Source organism: Miniopterus schreibersii (genome assembly GCF_964146895.1).
Source record: "Miniopterus schreibersii genome assembly, chromosome: 10".
Lineage (NCBI taxonomy): Eukaryota > Metazoa > Chordata > Mammalia > Chiroptera > Miniopteridae > Miniopterus > Miniopterus schreibersii.
Window position 1 is genome coordinate 24,696,200 of NC_138110.1, and position 23,293 is coordinate 24,719,492.

Here is a 23,293-nt window from a genome sequence, read left to right on the forward strand (position 1 = left end):
ATAAATATTGACATTCACTTAAAGGATATTATTTATTGTCAACTCTTCATTTGATCTATACTAATTCTCTATTCATGAGTTCTTCATTTGTCGTCATTTCACAGAGTGATAAAGTACATCTTCCCACAACTGCTTCCAGCAGGGAGCCTGCATATCCTGTCCTTCGTAATCTTGAATGCTTAAGAACATCTCGTTTTTCTCCCAGATGTGAAGAACGCAGCTGACTATGCAATATTTTCATCACAATCACTTTTCAAAACCTGTGAACATATATTGGTGGTACAGGAAAAGAATCCAGCCTTTATTAGTTGCTATTATTATTATTATTACTATTATTACATTATCATAATTTCCCTTAAGGATTTTATTTTCATTTAAAAACTCAAAAAAAGTAAAGTTTGCATTCTGGTATCTCTTCCTTCTTTTAATATTTCTTAGTGCGTGGTGATTGCTAACTCAGACACAAGCATTTCTTCTACCTAGGAAGTGTTGTTTGTACAATTTTTAATCATTGCTTCAAATCTGTTCAGGTGTACCTTTCTGAGACTCTGCTAGATTATAGGAGATCCTGCATCTGCCGTCCATATATCTCATCTCTTCTCTAACTATGGTCATGGCTATCATTGGACAGAACTATAAATTCTCCTATATTGTCTAGCTGCTCTTCACTGCTTTTTAATATCTAAAATAAGATTTTATTCCTATGCAATTTTACATGATCTCAGATTATTCTTCTATTATGATTGCTTGCTCTGCTCTCTTAGTTACTCTACTTTCTTGAATCATATTATAAACATGTAAAAATTATAAAACAGATAAAAACATATTCTAAAATTTTTTCTTACTAGCTTAGGAAATACCTGTCAGACTGTTTTCCCAAATCTTTTTAGGCATTTCTCCTTAGATCGTTGTATCTTTTCATAGGCATTTTGATTTTTCTCTATTTTTCCAAGAGCAGTGATTGTTCCACCGAAGTCCCCATGCTATGCCAGCCACTTTTTGCTGCACCCACATGCTTTTAGGACCCATTCTACAACACTCTATACTTGCTGTGACCACAGGATCGGGCAGAAGCTGTTGGCTCAATGGAGAGGATTCCTGAGAAAGATGGATTCCAGCCCTTGTGTCTTAGCCACTGCAGACATCAGCTCATAGCATAAGAGGTCTGGCCTTGACGATTCGGTTTTCTCTCTGTTGTCCTCTTGATGATTACTCCTTCTGGAAAGAAGCTCTTCTACAAAAGTAGAACTTTCTGTTCATTGCAAGCACTATTATCAAGGAAGTCTAGCTTCATAGCTAGCTTCCTGCTAGTTGATTGGGATAACACTGTTTTCCGCTTCCCCCTTTCAAATTAAAGGTGTTAGTGAGGTTATAACATAACTTTCCCTAATTAATTCCTAAGTACACTGCCCTTTAATACAGGAGAAATATGAATTCCTTTGGCACTTTATCAAGCAAAAATTCCTCAAGGTTTTTCACATTAATGACATTACCTTGTAGGGCTGTTGTAGTTTTTTTTTTTTTTCTTATTTTCCCCATATTTATAATCAATTAAATGAAGATTATTGGAACAATGCTATAAATGCTTTGGTTAATATTGCCAGGATATGCCAAAGTCTACAATATATTAAGAGAGAATTATAGTTCTTGAAACAAACATCAACTTTTCAAGAATTCCAATAGGATGATGCCCTGAAGTAATCTGAATTTATGATAGTTGATAATAAGACCTTTTTAATTTATTATTAATAGCAATGCCTGGATAGTAATCACTTTATAGATGAAAGAATAATATATTCAATCAGCCCACACTTATTAAATAGTTATGGTGTACCTTACTCATGGCAAGTTGTAAGAGGAATACAAATATATATAATACAAAGTTACAAGTTTTGCCAGAAATGCATTAATTATCTAGGTACAGGAAAGTAATATTTTAATGAAGTAACTTATATATAACACTATATTATCAGACGTTAAAATTATTAGATTCATAGAATGTGTAAGTTAGGATGTGACTATAGTAAGTAGTAAAACAATTGGGAAAGGGGAGCTTATGCTGCACCTAAAGGTCTAGTAAGATATAGATAAGTTAGAACAGAAGAAAAATTTTACTTGGTGAAGTGTAATTATAACAATTATTATTATAACAACTACTACCACCACAACTTACTATTTCCCAAGCACTTTACTGGAATCATTTTATTTAATCTTCTCAACCATTTTTGAGCTAACAGTAGTCCCAATTCACAGTGAAGAAACTGAGGCTCAGTGGATGACCTGGTCTGGATTTGAACGCAGACTGGGAAGCTTCAAAGCATAAGATTTTAATTGCTATTCCTTATTTTATAGGACAAAAGAGTAATTGTTGATAGTAAATATAGGATATGTGGGGAACAATGATGGATTCAGTATAGAGATAAAAAGAGAAAGTTACCCAGGAGAGGGCCTTTCAAAACGTGCTTGCATCAACAGCATTTGGACTGAAGAAGACCTGAATGTCATTCACATCCACAGGAGGCAGTTTGAGTAGGCAGTTTACCAAGTATTTTTAATTATTAATAGACCATTTCCCTTTATATCTTACCTCTCAAAAGATTTCCATTGCCTTTCTTGTATGGGAAAGCACAGCAGAGACCTGAAAAAACATTAAAAAGGTGCCTTGAATAACCCTCAGGAAAACAACATAGGCCTGGATTTGGGGAACTGAAAAAAATGAGAGGCTGTAATTGAGAGAATCCTCCATACACTTGAGCTGAACTTTTTTGGCATTTAGTATCTTTATCAGAGACTGAAGGGAATTGGGAAGGATTTATTTTTAGGGCTCTTTTCTTCCTAGTGGCTTAGAACTACTTTAACATTTTATAATGAGTTCTTGAATGCTACATGGAGAGAGAGAGCCTTGCCTCTGTTCTCAAGAAGGCTTTGAATTCCACCAATGCTACGTAGCTAAAATAGAGGGTGTTTCATGAGTCATCTCCGATTCCCTGAGGAAATGGAAAAGCAAGTCAATATTTTTTCACCTGGGTCTGATGGCTCTTCTCTGATCTCTCTGCACCTTTTCTCTTCTACTCTTAGCCTTACCATGGCTGATTTAGGTTTTCCATGATTTATGCCTCTGTGTGTTTACAGATTCTCAGTTCACCACCACAACCTTAACATGTCCACTTGTGTGCCTGTCTTGGAGGAAGATAAAACTCCACGATCTGAAAGACGTTTTTGTGGGAGATGCTCCTGACAGCACCCCTTATACATAAAGATAGGACATCTGTTGGGCATTGTTATAAATTAGCGATTTTCAACCTTTTTTATCTCATGGCACACATAAACTACTAAAATTCTGTGGCATACCAGAAAATGTTATATTTTTGCTGATCTGACAAAAATAGGTAGAATTTTTTTTTTTAAACATATCTTTATTGATTTCAGAGAGAGGAAAGGAGGGGGAGAGAGAGATAGAAACATCAATGATGGGAGTCATTGATCGGCTGCCTAGCCCACAACCCGGGCATGTGCCCTGACCGGGAATCGAACCCCCATTGCCTGGATCCTAGGTCGACACTCAACCGCTGAGCCACGCCTGGCTGGGCAGAATTTTTTTTTTTAATGGTGTGTCTCAAAGTGTCAGAAGAGGTATATGAAGCAATTATTACTAAAGATCATTTTGAACCTTGCTCTGTGAGGATATCTTCAGGTTTATTTTCTCATTTGCACAAACTATGTTTGTTCTTTCTAGGGATGCCTGTGTTAGTCTATCATTTATTTTTATTTTTTAAAGTAATTTATTTATTTATTTTTATTTATTTTTAACCCCTTTTTACCCCCATTGATCCCCTCCAAAATAGAAGGGATTGATTGATTTGCAAAAATAATAATAGTAATTACCTTTTTGCTCCAAAATGACTTTTGAAAAAATCAGGTGCCTATACTTTTATATAAGAATTTCTGTTACCAAGAATTAACCAATCAGACACAATCTTATTACGTGACGTGATCAATAAGATTCAACTCTATTATATGACCTGTATACTTATGGTTCAAAGGAGGGCATTCAGACAATTATTGTTGTGTTGTCTGTTGTCATTTTTTTATTTGACAATCTAAGGTAAAGAGGCCAGTGTCACTGACTAAATAGTCAGGTGTTGCATGTTTTAAAAGTTCTTGCGGTGCACCAGCATGCCTCTTGTGATACACCAGCATGCTGTGGCACACTGTTTGAAAATTGCTGCTATAAATATTAAATAACTATTATTTACTGAAATATTAATAGTGCTAAGTCTTTTTTCTCTAGTCGCTTCCTCTGTTCCCACTCTTAAATATCCCATGCAAATTTCCCACATTCTGTGTTTATTCAACTTACTTACGTAGGATATTAAGCTAATGTACCCAGATTGTACCCCAACATGGCTTTTATTTGGCATCCACATTAAGACTGGTAGGATTCTTATTTCCTTCCAGAGTGTCTTCAAGATTATTTCTGACTTGGGGACCCCAGGTCACTATGCCTGTTCCTGGATTGTTTACTACTTCTTTTCTACAGGCTCCCTAATATTTGTTAGTCTTACTTTGGTCCCTTAATTCATGAATAAAATGTCACATTTCTTCCAGTCCTGGGCTTCTTACTGTGCTGCGCTGACTGCCAGTTTCTTCCCAATGCCTCATGTCTCTCTGTGCCTGACTCCTGAAAATTGTCTTCTTTGCTCTTACTCATTTCTTTCCACTTGGCTTGGCTTTTATGCACGTGTCCTGTTATGAAGGCTGACTGGTGAAAAGTTAACTGCACAAATCTTTGCTTAGTTTTGTTGAAGGCCATGTGGCTTTGAGAGGTGATATTTTCCTGGTACCTTGCCCACATCCTATTATTCCTGTCTGGTATTCAAGAGTAGATGATTTTCTCTTTCCATTTCAAAGCTCTGATCCTATTGAATCACTTACACTCAAATGCTTGTTTCCAATGTTAAGGCTGATCCTGACTTCCAATTGTCATCAAAACAGAGGTATCATCTACCCTACTCTAGGCCTATGACCGATCATTCTCTGGAAGACTCATCATGCTGCCTAATATTTAGGTTCTTTCTAGAATCCTAAATGCCCAGTTTATGGACACTGATTTTCCCAAATCCTAACAGTGCAAGTGAAGAATAAAAAAAGAGTATAAATTTAAAATAACAAGAAACACTTTCAGCTAACAGCAAGAGGATGACTATTCTCTTATACCTTCCTAAAAGTCCATCAATGTCATTTCCATAAAATTTTTAAAATCACCCTAATTTAATTATTTTCATTTTTTGAGCCCTATATTACTTGTTTTATCAGTCTTATAGTAATTATTGCATATTCTTTCTATTGTCTTTACTTGTGTCTGAGTCTTTTCTTGTAGAGTATATGCTTTTTGAGGGCATTTTATACTCTTGCATTCTCTCAAGCTTTTGATACTCCTTTCCTGAGGCTGAAACTCAAAGTCAAACACTTTAAAAACACTCAGGAGGGTCCTCCTTTCTTTCCCCACCTGTCAAGCCAAGTGTTACTTTTCTCTGTTCAGATGAGCAGATCTCTTAAGCACTCCCAAAGAAAGCCACTTACCCATTCTGATGGGCTCAGTTTTTATTCATGTGTTTAATATTATCTGGTCCTCCATAAATACCATGCAAAAGGTTAACTTATTCCTAACTCAAAATCTTTTCTTTCTAATTGGTTCCAAGCCTTTCTACTCTCTTCCAGATACTTCTGTCAATAAACCTCTCTTTCAGTCACTTGTTCTACAACTTCCCTAGAAATTGAGGCCATTAGGAGTAAGGCCTTCATATCTCCTCCACATCTCCAACCTATAATTTTATCCATTATTTTTTTGTGCCTGAATCAAGGGAGCTTCTCTATTATTTTTTTTTCCATAGAGAATCTCTCTACCTGTGTCTTTGATTTCTTGAAAAAAATTGTTTTGGACATTTATGATCAAATACTTCCTCTTTCTCCTATTAATTTCTCCTCCCCCACAGATGTCATCCCTTTTGCTTGACAATGTGTTTACACCCACATTCTCATAAAACCATCCCCTCCACCCCACTCTCCACTTAACCTACAGTCTATTTACATTCAATAACAAACTGAGTATTATAATCTCACTCTATTCTCTTGCTTACCTCCAAGCCTATCGATCAAACTTCTACCCTGACATTCCAGCTGGAGTTGTTCTAACTGAAGGTCATCAAATATCTGCTACCTGTCAAATCTCAGAGTATTCTTTTCACGGCCCTTCTCTCTGGACCTGTAGGACCATTGGCTGGAAATGTGATCCTCTTTTCTTTCTACATTTTGAAACTTTTCTTTCCATGAGGTTTTATGAAATCCCTCGCCTGTTGGCTTTTTCTACCTCTCTGATTATCTTCTTTTTTCTCTTTTACCCAATTATTGCATTAATGTTGATATTATCTAGGGTTTCAACTTTAGCCTTCTTCAATGATATTAATTATAATTGAGATTATTTGAGTTCTACTCTGTGCCAGTACCTGTTCTATGGCTTATGAGTTATCTCAGTTACTAAATAAGTGGGTAATTCTCTCATGCTAATTTACAAGAGTGAAGACTAAAACTGAGGTAACTATCCCATGAAGATAATAAATGGAAGAGGGATTATTAACATCTAAGCATGCTGAGTCCTCAACTTGTCCAAAAGTTTTTATGGGTAATTTTATCCATATCAATGATGCTAAGTATTATCTTTATTTTCCTGATTCTAAGATCCATATCTCCAACCCTGACCTTGTCTATAACTCAATCTGTGTTTCTACATGTCCTTTAAATCTTGAGTCCCACCCAACTTTCTTAACTTATCTTTGGCCATAAAGAACTCTGTCCAAGTCATGGTGGTGACCCAATGGTCATGGCTCTTTGCCTTGCTCCTGCTTTACTCTCTGCAGTAAAATGCCCTAATCTCTATATGTTGCCCACAAGGCTCACTCTTAAATGAGTCCTCTTTCTTTAAGATCTAACTCAAACACGTTCTCTTATTTCTAGCTTTCCCTGACTTTCACATGCAAAACTAATTTTTGCCACTTCTATATGCTATAAAAATACTCAATGAACATAGCTCCATTATAATGTTTAACCCAGCATTGTAGTTTGTTTGCTTGCCATGTTTTTTAATCAATAGATTAATTTATGAATGCCTTTTTACATAGGATAGAAATCAATATGTCTGTACATAGTATGACTTCAGTAATCATTTCTTGAATGAGCAAAATGAATATGCCTCCAAAATTACATTTTAAAAATAGCATTTTTAAGATTAGCGTGTGGTCCTTATTTATTCCTAGCTCATGTCTATAGCTACTTGATGCCTCCAGAACATAGTACTGTGATCTCTGAACTCTACCCCACATGATTTCAGCTATGTCAAGAGCCATCTGATAGAGATAAGTACAAATATTGTCTAAATGACAAGGTTGACATTGAATAAGTGCATGGCATGAATAAATTATTAAATCAATAAACATTTTTCTTAAATTCCTTCTCTTCCATTTCTGTATATCCATTCCCTGCCTAAATTTTAAAAACCCAGTTCAAAGATTATCCCCTCCATGAATTTTTTTCAACAACATGCAGTTGCAAGTAATCTCTTTTTTTCTGTGCTCTGTGTCTATATATCTCTTTCATGATGCATGTCTTCATATCTTGTATCTGATTACTTCTACTAGTCTATAAGATGCTAGGGTACAAAATTCTCTTTCTTGTCTTCTTTAATATTCCTTGTGCCCAGCACAGTTTTTCTAACAGTAGGCCCACAGTGAGGATAATGATTCACATGGGACTAATCATAAATTCCTCTTTAATTAATCTCAAAATATATAGTTGAATAACTTAGACCCATTAAGTCAAGTCAATAAGCACCAATTACCTGTTAGGACTATGCCCAGCCACATGCATAGACTCTATGACTTTTATAGAAGAAAAAACATACAATTGCTCCCCTTTTAGCTTTTGTAAAGTCATTGGAGAGACAGGCTTTTACAAATGAAACTGGAGAACTGTATGTAATCAGATGAGTGATTTTTTCCATTTACATCATCACCATTTAAATGATGGAAGGAGATTCTCTCTCTACTTCTTAATTGTGTCCAATGATTCTGAACTTCAACAGCTGGAAGTGAACAGTTTGACTGACAACAGTCAGTGGAAACTCATGCCTGGGAATGAGTTCAAAGCACTATCATTACCAAGAGCAGGATTGTCAAAATCAAGTTCAGTCCATGGGGGAATAGCTCTCATGAAGACTATCTAGACAGGGGAAGGAGATGAATCAACACAATTGGGGATTCAAAATGTGAAACTGGAAGCTATTTGGGTAAGGTTTGATGCTGAGGTCACTATTGCATTTAATGGCTTTGTATGGCTAACAGTAACCACCAGGCAAGAGTTAGGAACAATTTGTCCCACTCTAGGAAGAGTGCCAATCTAAAGTGCTTATGTGTCCAGATCCCATCCACTAACCTCCATCCTGACTTCAATAGCATTTAGCCCTTGACCCTGACAGTTTTCTTAAGTGAGCTTTGTTTGAACCAAAAATTCAGAAAGCACTTATGAACCTTTGAGATGATGGCTAGGGAATTTATTTATTTTTCTTTAAAATACAATATTATGGGTACGCAACTCTTTGTTTTAAATAACATCTGGCCACTGATGCAGCTCCATATAGTTTATTTAAAATAGCTATGAAAATATAGAAAGGTTAAAAACTAAAAAATAAGCAAAAGTGCTCCCTAAATACTGAAAATGTTTTTCCAGAAGCTGGAAAGTATTAACTTTTATTACGAGCCTGATGGATATGAATTATTTGAAACAACGTCTCCCCTTGTGAAAAGGTTGCCATCCCTTCCAGCAGGGAGAAGGTTGCTTTCTGGTTTATCCCTGGCTCTCAGACCACCCTCTGGCTTAGATACCTGGTCTGCTCAGTCAAGGAAACTGAATGAATGCCTTTCCCCTGCCTATGTATAGGTACTGCTTTTAAACATTACCTACAACCTCACTTATACCAAATCAAAACAGCTTAACGTTCAGTTACCTTAACACCTCAGAAGCCCAGTTGATTTAAGAAAATATATGTGTGTTATTACTAGAACATAGATACATTTGTTCACATAAAAAAGGTGTTCCCCTTTTAAGGCACTTTATTTTCATGCTTTGAAAAGTTATTGCAATAAATTCATTTTGTTCAGGCAGGACATTTTACTGTCATTTATGAGAAAATGTTCTTAATAATAAACAATGCTATGATGTCTATGACTCAAGAATGCCCCCTAGATGTTTGCGAAGCACAGTCTGTATAGCTGTTCTTGACAGAAATACCTGGCATTTGCAACTCAAACCTCTTAAGTAATTTTACTTATCAAAACATATAAAAATAGCCAAGGATGTCTTAATTTGTGAGTTTTCTGGCATGATTAATGTGACCTCACTGAAGTTACCTATGACTATCTTTCCCACTCCTTGTTTCTCTGATTTGGGTTGCTATGACATTACTAGTGACATCTTAGTGCATCACATTTTTTAATGCAATGTAGCAAATGTTTTCCTGTGAAGATGACATTTTAATAGGTCAAAAATGCTACATATCTGCAATATTATATGCTTCAGTCTAAACCATGGTCACATATTTTTAAAGTATATATTCATTTAAAATAGTTTTAGAGTATTTTTGTTTATGTGCTCTCAGATCATTGAATAAATGGTTCATTTTAAATTGTTTATGTGGGTGAACAAAGCTTTCAGGGAAGATGATGTAAATGTATTTCCCCCGTTTCCCCAATCATAGCTGAACACCTAAGGCATTAGGTATAAAAGAAACATAAGATGACTCTGGAAGGTAGAGAAGAGAGAAGAAAGACCAGATAGTGACCTTGGGACACAAGAATCAATACGGTGGTACTTCTCTGGGTTAGTTTTCTCTTCGCTGCATGTCTTCCGGACTTGGAACTGAATAAGTCAATGACCCTTAAACGCCAAAGGATGTGCATTTAAACAAGCAACAAACAAAAAACTCCAACTCTAGGCTAAGGACCGGGAAAGAGGCTGACTAGTAAGACAAAATATTTAGACAACAATCCCCCTATGCCAGTCAAATGCCACAGAAAAAAAACTGTGGTCACCACCCCCATCCACTCTGGCAAAAGCCAAGTGAAGAAACTGGACTTGGACACTCGCCAAGCTATAAGAAGGTGCCCCAACCCCCACCTTTCTGGAGTGATGTCAGAGAAGGCCAACAGGGCAATAGGGAGGCTAGGACTTTCTTCCCCATCAGGTGGCAGCTCCTGTGCTACCAGCAGAGACCAAGAAGAAAGCAGTAACAAGGAGCTACTGTGCCTCCAAGCCCAAGAGGAATCAATGGAGTTATAGTGAGAACTCCTGCTCCTTAGTCTCTAGGAGGCCCTCCATCCTTACCCTCCCTTGGCAGGGGTAAAGCAACACTACCTTACTTCTTCCCCCTCTGGAGACATTTGAGATAAATCTGGCTAAAACAGATGTTTAACTAAGATCCAGAGTCTCATAACACAATCCTGACATATACAGATTTCAACTGAAAATCTCTTTTCATACTAAGAACCAGGAAAATCTCAACATAAAAAAAAAAAAATCAATAAACCACACCAAGATGACAGTGATGTTAGAATTATCTTCAAAGACTTCTTCAAAACCCAAACAGTTATTGGTACCTAGTCAAGCAGTATATAGGAAATCAAAAAAAAAAAAGCCAGGGAACTCATCATGGTGTTGTTCCTCAAGCCATCAACTCTGGCCAGTCTTCGTTCTTCTTTTCAGCTTTCAGTCCTTCGATCACTGTCTATTGATAATGTCCAAGGTATTTAGTCATATTTAGAGTAAAAAAAGCATGAAAAAGTAAGTTTGCACTATCTCTTCCCATAGCAAAAAACTTCAGTAATTGTTTTGAATTAATTTTTATTTCTATGTTTATTTCCTTCACCACAATTACTAGGAAAATTATTTTTACCCCATTGTTTCTTAAATAGATGTTGTTAGCAAAGCCTGGCTCTGCTTTCAAGAAGAGCATACTCTGAAGGTTAACTTAGTTCTTTTCAGCACCAATAGTTAATACATATATGCAAAATAAATAAATAAATGCACATACCATTAAGCAACAGCTAGGGATTACAAATCACACTGCCTCTATATGTATGAGTACATATGAATATAGTGGAATTCAGTGCTGAAACTTATGTCATACCTAGATAAGAGTAAAAGTACCTTAAGACACCTACAGAGTGGTGGGCAGAATCTCCTAACTGCTGATATTAGGTCTAAGTTTTACTGTCCCTTGACACCAAAACCTAAGCTGTAGGTTCCAGAAATCTGTTACTACACTGGCTAATATTTTGTGCTGTTGTTTGTGTGACTTAATAAAAATAAGAAGTGATTGGTAGAACCTGACCTAATCCAAACCATTATATTCACAATATAACATTATCTTAACAATATAAATTGTTTATCACTCCGGTTACCTAAGGATACTTTATTAAAATGCTCTGCAAATCACGTATGGTGATACTGACTTCCTTCCAGATGCTTCAAGTAGAATTTGATGAAGACATTAGGAAAGTATTTGTATTCTGACCCTGCCCTTCTTTAAGCACATCTCACATTGTCCTGTGTCATTTAGAATTGAACACTTACTTCTCAACTCAAATAATCTGCGGCCTTTAGTTCTACAACCTCTCAATTTCAGATTTTTCAATACTTTATTACCTAGATTTTTCCAGAGAAAATTCCTGAAAAAAATTGGCTTGGCAACAAATTTAGGAAAAGTTCTAAGTGTATTTTGAAAAATGTTGGGCGCACCGGCTCAGAAGGCGACTTTCTATTCCCTTTGCTCCTCTCTGTCCATTTCTTCCCTTTGCCTTTTTCCCCGGCCTCCTCCTATGCCCCCCCTCCTGCTCCCTCACGTTCCAGTAGCTACTGTTCTGATCCAACCTAATCTTTTGCTTAGAAAATATATCTTAGAGATTAAAATCAACATGAAAAGTTCAGTTTCTGCCATTATCTGGAATTCCGTGATTTTGGACTCTACTCCCAGTATCTCCGTATCAAGCATCTCGCTGGCTATAATCATCTGATTTGACTGTTCACTAAAGGGCCTTGTGCTTGGTCTCACGTGTGAGCAACATTACTTAACCCAGTTATTCAGATAAAGTTCTATGGAAGACATGTCTTTGCAAGATATAGCTGATTTGATGTGATCTGATATAGAATGAATATTCCAGCTGTAAGGAATGAACCTAAATTATGGAACTATTTCAGTGAAGAGGACTGTTAGTTCAACCAAAAGGAAAAACTGAAAAGTAGGTAGTACAGCAGAATTATTAATAGATCTGGATCCTAAATTCTCATTTAGGTGGCTTCCAAGATTCCAGAATTTGTTTTCTCTGTCCCTCCTTCCTCTCCTCCCCACCCCTCAAACGGTTATATTCTCTGGTCTGCTGCTTTGACCAATTCACTCCCCTCACATGAGCAGTAAACTGAAAGATGAAAATCTCTTTCAAGAAGGTCAAGGTTTTAAAGCACACTGGTATAATAATCTCCATGAGCTTTCTGCAGGTCATTCTGTTTAATAATAATAAATTATTAATTAGCATTGCTTATAATGAATAGTGATGATACTCTTCATTTATTTTATACTACAGATGAATATGATGTCCTCTTACTAAAAAGAGCATTGCCATTTTGGCAACAATATTATTTTACTGTAGAGTTATTACTGATGGTGATGGTGATTCTGTCAAAAGCTACACCTATTTGTTATATTATATGTATGATAAAGCCTGAAAATTACTTTAGTCTTTGTCAAAAAAGGACAACTGAGCCATATAAAAACAATTTTTATAAGATGATCAATATGTCCCCTTTTATACATCAGATGATATTATACTGCAATTCATTTGTTCATGAATAATAGTAAGATTTATCATATGTTCTTTATAGCCATGTCCCCTGCCCAATGTCATTTCATTGTGTAAGTCATGGTATTTTATTAATCACTAACTGTAGCTTCATGAGGTAGGATAAGTAAGGTATTATCTTAGCCCCATGACTTCACAGTAAGAAAAATGGAATAGGGCAAGGGACAACTCCTACGTTATTAAGTAGATTAAATTCTCATTAGAGTAGAGGCCATTTTCCTAAGTACAGGAGAACTCAAAAAGCACAATGTAAGTGTCTCAATTTAATATTCTTTCTTTTAACTTCATATTTTATGTTACATGAGCAATAAATATTTACAGTAGATGAAATCACTTATGACTCCAAGATCCAGAAGAAAACACTATTTAAATCTGCGCACATAGCCTTCAAGTAGTTTTCCTCTTGACTTAGAGCAGATACATAGATGCAAAACTTGAGTATTATAAAACAGGGTAAGTGATAATTAATTTAAAATTGTCTTCTTCTTTACCGATATATTGTAAACATGAATTATAACTGTGATACAGAAATGAAACAAAATTCCAGACATCAAGAAATTTATAATTGATGTTGAAGGTGAAGACTAAAACAGATGCAAGAATATAACCTTCGTGACTGCAAGGACTGAACCACTTAGGTGGCTTAACTTGGAAATTGAAAGACGGATGGATTTATGGAGAAGAAAAGATAAACAGAGTTCTCTACAAGGGCAACAAGGGAAAAGGCACACAAAAGAGAAAGTATGAGATCTCTCTGCCATATACTTGCAGACATTTGACTTGGAGCAGAATGGGCACAAGAGGCAATATTGACTAGACTCAAGTGCAGAGACCCTGAAAGCTGGATAAGGAGAGTGTTTATCTTTCAGGCATTTGAACAAACACCTGGCCACAATCTTCACTAATTGTGCAGTGTTGAGAAGTTGGTTTAAACTTTCTGGCCACCAGTTTCGTCATATCTATAATTAGGACACTAAAACTTCCCCATAAATTTGTACAAAGATTGAATGAATGAAAGTTTATAAAGGATTAACACATAGTAATCACTCCATAAAATCTGGTGACTTTGATCAGCGTTTTACATATGGTAACTTGGCTAATTTTTTTTTAGTTCCTTTAAAAATTTTATTATGTAATATTTGATACATGGCAGATTATAAGTGCTCTGTACATTTTATGAAGCATAATAATAAACCAAGCACTTGTGAACTGACTATCCACCTTCAAAACTGAAGCAGAACCAATATCTTTGAAGCCCCCTGTGAGCACCTACCCAGGGACAGAGGTAACCATGTTGACTTTTTAAGTCCATTTTAAGTCATAATTTACATACAATAAAATGCAGCCACCTTGAGTGTGTAAGTCCATAAACTTTGACAAATGTGTATATAACAGCAGAATCCCAAATGTAACAAATGAGTAACTACCACCCTAACAAAGATATGAAGTAATTCTATTACCCTAATAAGTTCCCTTTTTGCCCATTACAGTCAATCCCAGCCACATTTTGTCCCAGGCAACCACTGATTTGATTTATTTCCATACATTTGTTTTGTCCACTTTAGAATTTCACATAAATGGACTCCTTTTTGTACTTGGCTTCTTTCCCTCAACCCAGTGTTTGGATTTATCCATATTATGTGTTTCTACAGTTCATTGATTGCTATGCCACATCCTCTGACACTTGGGTTGTTTCTAGTTTTGGCTATTATGAAGAAAGCTGATAGGAACACTCCTGTACAATACTTTTTGTGGGTATGGTTTCACTTCAGTTAAATACCCAGTAGTGAAAGATCTAGGTATAGAGTCAATACTGTAAGAACTGTTTTGGCAAAAAAAAATAAATAAATAAAATTTTTTTGTTTGTTTTATGTTTAACATTTCACTGCCACCAGAAATATATGAGAGTTCTGGTAGGTCCGTATCCTCACCAACAATGGGTATTATAAAACTTTAATTTTAGACATTCTCATTGGTATAAAAGAGGCATCTCTTTGTGAGTTTAATTTTCATTTATCCATGACCAATCGTGCTAAACATCTTTTCATATGCTTTTCTGGTGTCTGATAAAGTATTCTGTCCACTTATTTTGTTTTTAAAATATGTTTCATTGATTTTTTAGAGAAAGAGGAAGGGAGAGGGATGGAGAGATAGAAACATCGATGAGAGAGAAACATCATTGGTCGGCTGCCTCCTGCACGCCCCCGACTGGGGATCAAGCCCGCAGCCCCGGCATGTGCCCTGACTGGGAATGGAACTGGTTTACCTCCTGGTTCCTGGGTCGATGCTCAACCTCTGAGCAACACCAGCTGGGCTGTCCATTTATTTTTGTCAGACTCTTTGTTGTTGTTGATTTTTAAATAATTGAATTGCAAGTTATTTATAAATTCTGAAGGCAAGTTTTTTGCCAGGGATATGCACTGTGAATATGTTCTCCTGGACTATGATTAGCCTTTTCATATGCATAAAGGTGTCTTTGAAACAGCAGAGAGTTTTAATTTGAGGGAGCATAGTTTATTATTTTCCTGTATGGTCTGTGCTTTCTGTGCCCTAAGAAATCTTTGCTTATGTCAAAATTGTAAACATTTCCCCTTTTGTTTTCTTTTAGAAGTGCAGTAGTTTAACCCACCTCTAGCGAGGTAAGGCATTGATATCCCCAGTTCAGGATTATGGAAAATGTCATGGAGAGGAAGGTGGTGAAAGTCACATACAGGCCTATTGGACTTCCCAATGAATTACACTTAGGGGAAGGGAGAATGCCAACAAAATAGGACTGGAAACTTCTGAAATCAAACCCCAAATTCTCTACCTCTGTGCTGTGCGACCTAGTATAAGTAACTTTACTGCATCAGGCTTGGTATCCTCATTTCTTACTTGAAATTTCTGAAATCTAACACCAAATTCTCTACCTCAGGGCTGTGTGACCTTGTATACGTAACTTCTCTGCATCAGGCTCAGCTTCTAAGCTTTTTTCTGCTTTTCAATCCCCCACCTCATTTTTTTTGCCTCATTTTTTAAATGAGGGGTTAGAACGGAAAGCCTCCAAGTCCCCTGTAGCTCTAATTTTATAAGTAAGCAAAGCCCAGTTTCCTTTATTACAGCCTCTTGAGGGCCAATCACAGCTGCCTCTGGAAGATTCTCGTGTCTATCGTAAATGATGTGTAAACTCCTCCAGCCTGGCAAACAGAGGGGGAGCAGCGCTGCTGTGCCGTTTCACCCCTGTGCGCTGGCCGAATTCCAACCCATGTAATTGCATCCACGGCCCCCGCCTCCCCTGTGGTTTCAGTTTTAGTTGGGATGGAGTGTGCGGGGTGCCCACCCCCCAGTCCGCCCTGCCTTCTGCAGAAGTCGGGCTCTATTGCTCTGCGCCACAAAACACCACCAGGGCAGCCCCTGGGGTAGCTTCTGTGTACAGGCCCAGCAAGGGGACGCAGGGAGGATGCTTTAATGTGGGCAGCCTGGAGATCAAAGGCTTCCTATCAGTGGAAATGTCTCTGGTTACTCCCTCCAAGCACTGAGAAGAAAACCAGGGCCTGGGCAACACAAGGCGCAACGATGGAGACAACCATACAGTTTGGAAGGAAGATTACATTTCTGAAATTTTAAGGGAAATGAAAAAAACATGGCTCCAGGCAGAAAACACATGCAAGCCTGTGTTTATTTCCACGAGGCTGCTGCTCCAGAGGTAACCTCGCTAATTAGATTTTTTGTGTGATTTTGTTATTAGATCTTTGTTAATGAGCTTACACCATCTCATCTCGCCTGCAGTCTCCCCAGGCTGCTCTGGAAGTCTGCACAGAGAGAGCAGAGGGAGGTGCCTGAGTGGGAGGCACGTATCTGTCACCCATGCAGCCATACCTGCTTTATATGGGACATTGCAGACACTGTGAAAGCCCAGTGAGGCAAACGGGCTGGACATCTTTGACCTTTAGAAGAAACTGATGATCCAGGTAGTTAAATGGCAACCTGGTTGAAGAAGGGGGATGGGGGATTGAAAAGCAGATAAACTGTTACCTGTGACCTAAACCTGCCCGAGGTCACTGCTATTTGAATAATGATTCACTCATTTCTTTTTTCTAATCTCTCCCCATCCCAGTTTTATTTTTTTAATTTTATCATGTCTTTATGCCTTATGAATAACCTTGTTCGGTGAACATCCAGAAACCCAGGATGAGGCTGAATTCTGTAGCCCACGCCTTCACTCTCCTGCCCTTTTCTCACTTGCTCTATGAAAGGTCAGCATCCTCTGAGATACCCCCCTACTGTATGAGTCTACAGTTCAAGATCCTAACCTCTGGGTGTGCACTGTGCTTTTTTGTGCATGTGTATGAGTTAATGTGGTTAACCTTCATGCCCTGGAGTTATAAGGATTGACTTGAGAAAGAAGTTTCGAGTCTTACAAATTATTTCACAATAGTGTAATAGAACAATAGAGTTCTCTTGATCAAATGAAGTATGTTTGCCCTTGAAGGGCAGCAGAAGATGTCACCCCCAAATTATGCCTCTTTGGCATAAGGATTATTTTGAAAAACTACAGGCAGAGGAGAAGCTCTTGGAAACAGAGAACCACTCCTTTGGTTAGAGAAATTTTTATTTGTAGAGGAAATCATTTGTAAGAATGACTCGAAATCATAAGAGAATCTTATCAATGGAGAAGGTACAGACTTACATCTGCAAGATAATTCTTGCCCTAGTTTACCTTGCTTTTCCTGGTAACCTCCCCTACATCTTTCTTTTGTCTTTAGTTGAAGCTGGTATATGAGATGGTGGCTTGGGCCATCTTGGGAAATTACTCATATTTTTCTGGGTATCTCTCATATGTATGTGAGGCATAGATGTTATTAAAATTATATTTGTGTTTCTCTTGTTAACATATATTTTATTAATTCTCAGTAAAAACTCAGAAGGGGAGAAGTAAACATTTTTCCTCCCCGACATGCTTCATGTCATTACTAAATTTGGCAAAAGTATCTTATTAAGAATTGCACTTAAAATGAAGAGCAGAATCACAGTTTATTATTCCCAGAAATATGCCCCCTTTCATCTTTCATAGTGCTGTCTTCGTTTATTTTGTCATTGGTTATAACTGCCTAAGATTTGCCTTTTCTTTTAACTGTAGTTTTTTAAGGTCCCTGTTGCCAGGAAGCAGAGGCTACCATGAAAATATTATGCCAGTAGCTTTAATGCTCATAAAGCTATTACCTCTTTGCAGTATAATCCATCTTGTCTTCCTATGACCCATAGATAAGCAGTCTGTAGGAAAAAAGGAATAAAGAAATTGATGGTGTCATTCTATCATAATAACTAAATTTCCCTGAACTACTCATGTAATTTTTTCTGCCTCAATTTTGAAAATATGAATATCTGTCTCACCAAAATCACAAGGACATAGAGAAAAATAAATGTATGTGTTCAAAAATATTTGCCGAATCCCTGCTTTTAAAAAATTCAAAACACTATTGTTGGAATTTGATGAGGAAGATGTATTTCTTACTCTAAAATGTCTTATGTTCTAGAGAAGACAAAATGTAGAATGAAATAGCAGAACAAATGCATTTAAAGGCATGATGGGATCTCCATGGAAAACTTCATGGGAAAAGAATCATTGGTGCTGGTCCTAGAAGCACAATGGGGTGGATTGTATCACATCTAGAGGTGACTGTAGCAAAACAGTATTTCAGAAGAACTGCTCTGGAAATAATGGCCTGAAAGAATGTTGAAGAAAACAGGCTGTATCAAATCCAGTTTTGGGAAAGTGCTTTTGGACCAATAAGTGCAATGTAAATGAAACATAAGATCACTGTTATAAAACCCCAGTGGAATCTGTTTTAAGGACATTTTCATTTCAATATTGGAAACCCCTAAAGACACATACATTTATACTTAGTGCTTTTTTTTTTCTTAAAGCATTGTGAAGCTGGTGGCAGAAAGACATTGAGGGCAGAGAGTCCTAAACAAGACTTCTAATTTTCCTCTTTAGCTTTGCTCAGAGGTCTCTGCTCTCCATCTTCCATGGACTTCGGCTCCAAATACTAAACACAGCCACTTAGAAACCATTTGAATTTCCTTGGAAAAGGAAAGTTGTAGTAGTTTCCTAGGGCCACAGTAACAAATGACAACAAGCACGGTGGCTGAAAACAGCAGAAACATGAATTCAGTCCTGGAGGCCAGAAGTCCAAAGGGAAGGACTGCGCTCTTTCTGAAGGTTCTAGGAGAAAGTCCTTTCTTGTCTCTTTTAGCATGTTGTGGCTTCAGATGTTTCTTGGCTTCATTATCGTATCCATTTGCTTAGCAGCCATAAGGAGGTACCACAGACAAAGTAGCTTGAACAACAGAAACTTATTTCCTCACAGTTCTGGAGGCTAGAAGTCTAAGATTAAGATCTTGGCAGGGTTTGTTTTATTTAGAGGCCTCTCTTGGCTCATAGATGGTGTCTTCTCTCTCTGTCTTTATATGGTCTTTGTTCTGAGTGTACCTGTGTCTTACTCTCCTTTTTTATAAAGACACCAATAATAATGGATTACAGTTCACCCTAATAAACTTATTTAATTTTAATTATCCCTTTAAAGGCCTTAACTCCAAATGCAGCCTTATGCTGAAGTACTGGGCATTAGGACTTCAACATAGGAATTTTGGGGTCACAATTAATCCCATCACAACTACAGTCTCTGTCTCCATCTTCATATTGCCATCTTCCCTCTCCTCTTCTCCCCTTCTGCCCATGTTAATTCTTCCTCTGCCTTTCTTTTATATGGATACTTACCATTGGGTTTAGGGTTGACCCAGAAAATCCAGGATTATCCCCTTATCTCAAGTCTTTAAATTAATTGTATCTCCAAAGGCCCATTTTTGCAGGTTCTGAGGAATAGGAAATGGGCTATTCTTTGGAAAGCTATCATTACCACAATACAGTTGTGTTCCACTAAAGTATTAGTTACCCTAAGTCTTTCATCCATATTCATTTTTTTTTCTTTTTTCTATATAGGAGTATGAACAACTGTAGTTAAATTTAAATGGAGATAACATTTCCTAGGGAAGGGAGACACCACTCTACAGAGATAGTTACAGCATAAAGTATTTTGCTGTAAAGTATTTTGGCTTACCTGGAAAGTTTTAATTTTATCTTTTAACACCAAAGATTCAAATAGCATCAAGGTTTCAGGTTGTTGGTTAAAATTTAACAAGCCTTTCTGTATCTGTACAGAAAGATAGCAGGGAAAAACAGAAATAATATATCTAAGTAGTAAGATTTATGACTGCTATAAATACCTTTTTTTCTAATTTAAAGTCACTTGTAAATGTTTAATAAAGATGCAGATTATCTAGAAATTCACTCAATTATTTAGATTAAACTACTTATGCATTGACAAAAAAAAGAACCATGACTATAATAATCTAATTTAAGACAATATTATTTAATTAACAAATATTTATTGAGCAAACAACTATTATGTGTCTAGCTATTGACAAATTAGTATTGAAAACCCATTTTATGGATTCTCATTGTACTTAAAGGCAGCACCACACTGTTTTGTGCTAAGACTCATACAGTCATGAACTCAGTCTCACAGGACAGAAAATAATAGGTTTTCCAGGCTACCTAGAGAGACATTTAGGAAGTAATAAAATATTAGCAAGCAGTTCAGAGTGACCAGAGAAAAATGTTCTTGAGAAACTATAACATAAAATGAGAAAAGACAGCAAGGGCTCTTTTGGAGTGGTCCTGGTACCACATGCTTAAGAATTTGCATTTTATCTATTGGGCAGAAAGACAGCATTGAAAATTTGATGAAAATGGGGATAATATGGTATATAATTCAACTCTAGAAATGGAAATCTAAATCTAGTATAATTTTGCAAAGCAAGAAGTAAAATTTATACTAATACCATATTTTCTCATAGTACATAAAAGGAGACTTAAATGTATGAAAGATACACAATGTGAATATGACAGTTCTTTCCTGATCAATTCAATGTTACCTCAATTGATATAATTTGTTTGTTTGCTTTTTAACTATAGAAGTTACTTCTATGTTTCAAGGGGAAAAATAAACACTAAAAAAAAGCCAGCAGTTAAAAAAAAAATAGTAATAAGGGGAGGGAGAGAACATATAAACCTTTAAAATACATCATAAAGTTGCTGTAATTAAAACAGTTTGCCCAGCATAGGAAGACTAACAGCAATGGAAAGGAGCAGCAGGAGGGGAGTTTACAAAAACTCATGAGTATATTAAGATTTTAATATGATGAAGTCATTATTAAAAATAGCTTCATCTTTAGCTTCTTTCACAAAAAACTAATTATTGATAGATCAAAGAAAAACATGAAAAACAATACTCTATAATACCAATAAAGAAAATTTAATGTTTCAGGGGAAAAGTTCATGATACAAGATTTTAAAATTTTTTTTAAATAATAATTTCTGACTATACAAAGATATTAAGTAAAAATATCAACAGAAAATATTGTGTTTTTTTATGTGACTAACATATATTAAATGCCACTTAAAGTAATTATTTATAAAAAATCTATAATTACATAAGAATACTTATTTACATGTGTCAAGCTTCTTACAAATAAAAATCTGAAATAAGACAAAGCAATTTTGTTAAAAGGTACTTAAAAAGGAAATAAGAATGACTTTTAAATATATGAAAAGTGTTGGTAAGAGTGTGGGAAAAGATGCTCTCTCAACACATTTGGTGTAAGTACCAGCTGATGCAACCTGTTAAAGCTACATCTTCCCCAGTCTTCTAATATCAACAGTGATTGTGGATTCATTTTACCTCCTGCTGCTTTCCTTTTTAGGATACAACATAGAGAATTATACTAGTTGAATACTCCAAAGTATTTAGAATTGGGAAACCCTAATCTTGCCTTACCTTCTTGTCTACAATTATGAGGGAGACAAAGCAGAGTTGTAAATAACTCGCCTTTTATCGTCTCCCAAGGGGCAGTCTCTGGACAAGCCTGAGCTGACTTCTAAGGCGTGAGTGGTTCTGCAATCACTACTTATGAGGCAATTTTCACTTTGATCTCAGGTGGGCACGACTATGATTTTCAATGCGCTTAATGAAGAGAAGTCAAATTCATAACAGTCAGAAACCAGGACTTACCTGATGTGAACAAAATAAGGAATTCCTCAGTGACAAGAGGGTGGTTCAGTGATGCTCACAGTCCACCAGATCTGGTGAGTTTTCTCATTTCCAGAACCTGATGAGTGTTGGTGGGTTTAGAGAAGGTGACGTAGCTTGGGCCTCAAATGAGCCTGGTTTGAGTTGTTTTGGTTAGGGATGAGTAAGCTCAGGGTCACAATGAGTGGCTTTAAACATTTTTTTTTTTTTTTTTTTTTACAAAATTTCAGTTTGGCAAAACTCAAAACATTCTTTTTTGTCAAGCAGTTTCCCTTAATTATTAAACACATGCGGATGCTGTGGAAACTTAATCCATGTGTTTCTCATTCGCTTGCCTTCAGTTCATCAAGTGCTCTTTCGTAACAGCCTTTGACGTGAAAGGAGCATTCTGGGGCCTTTTCCTGAGGAACAGGAAGTGCTTTTCTGCCAAAAACTAAGTGAACTCTAACCCCCAAAGATTTCAATTCCACTGGAAATGCTGAGGTTACCCCTCCCAAAAAAAACCACACAAACAAACAAAAACAGCCATAGGATTTAACTCGGCAAAACAAAAACATGTCCCCCAATCCTTCATTTCTTCCATTTAGTTGTGGAAAATTACCTGGTGAACACTGGGTTTGTTTCCTTTTTCCTGATACCACATAGCTGATTGTTGAGTCACATGGAGGCAGAGCATTTGTTCCAACTGCAGCTGATGTTCCTGTGCCAACACATATTTAATAGGTTGTTGGTGAAATACTCTTCACCCTCAGGAAGGGGCTACAACATGGAAAGGAAAAACCGTGCTTTCTGATCAAGCCCTACTCTATTGTAACCATCAGGATTTCTTCTCTGGGTTAGGCAGTTAGCTACCGTGGTGAGGTTAATCTAAGCAATATTAATGTAATTCACTGTTATTGTCTAGGAAAGGAACCTGGTCATTAAAAATAATTTTTATTTATTTGTGTGTTTTTTTAATTCCCCACAGTGATAACAATGTACAGTCAAGTTTAAGAATGGGTCTCAGTTCCCTTGGTACTCAATGCACATCTAAGCCCACCTCCCAGACCTATTGAATGAGAATCTTCACCTTAAATAGATCCCTAGTGATTCATGTGAACATTGAAGTTTGAGAAAAAAGTTTTGAAAATGCCAGTTCTTGAGTTCACCACCAGAGATTCTGAGTTAACTTGGCCTGGGCATTGGGATTTTTAA

General features: G+C 36.7%; 1 long non-coding RNA gene across 1 annotated transcript; it reads right to left on the reverse strand.

The window, feature by feature from the left end:
* Nucleotides 1–20: 20 nt before the first annotated feature.
* Nucleotides 21–22,264, reverse strand: LOC308562667. The gene is made up of 4 exons (XR_013999644.1): nt 22,082–22,264; nt 18,168–18,218; nt 2,588–2,638; nt 21–1,234 (listed from the first exon to the last, which is right to left on the reverse strand). It is a non-coding gene; the product is annotated as an uncharacterized lncRNA (long non-coding RNA).
* Between the last annotated feature and the right edge of the window lie 1,029 nt (nt 22,265–23,293).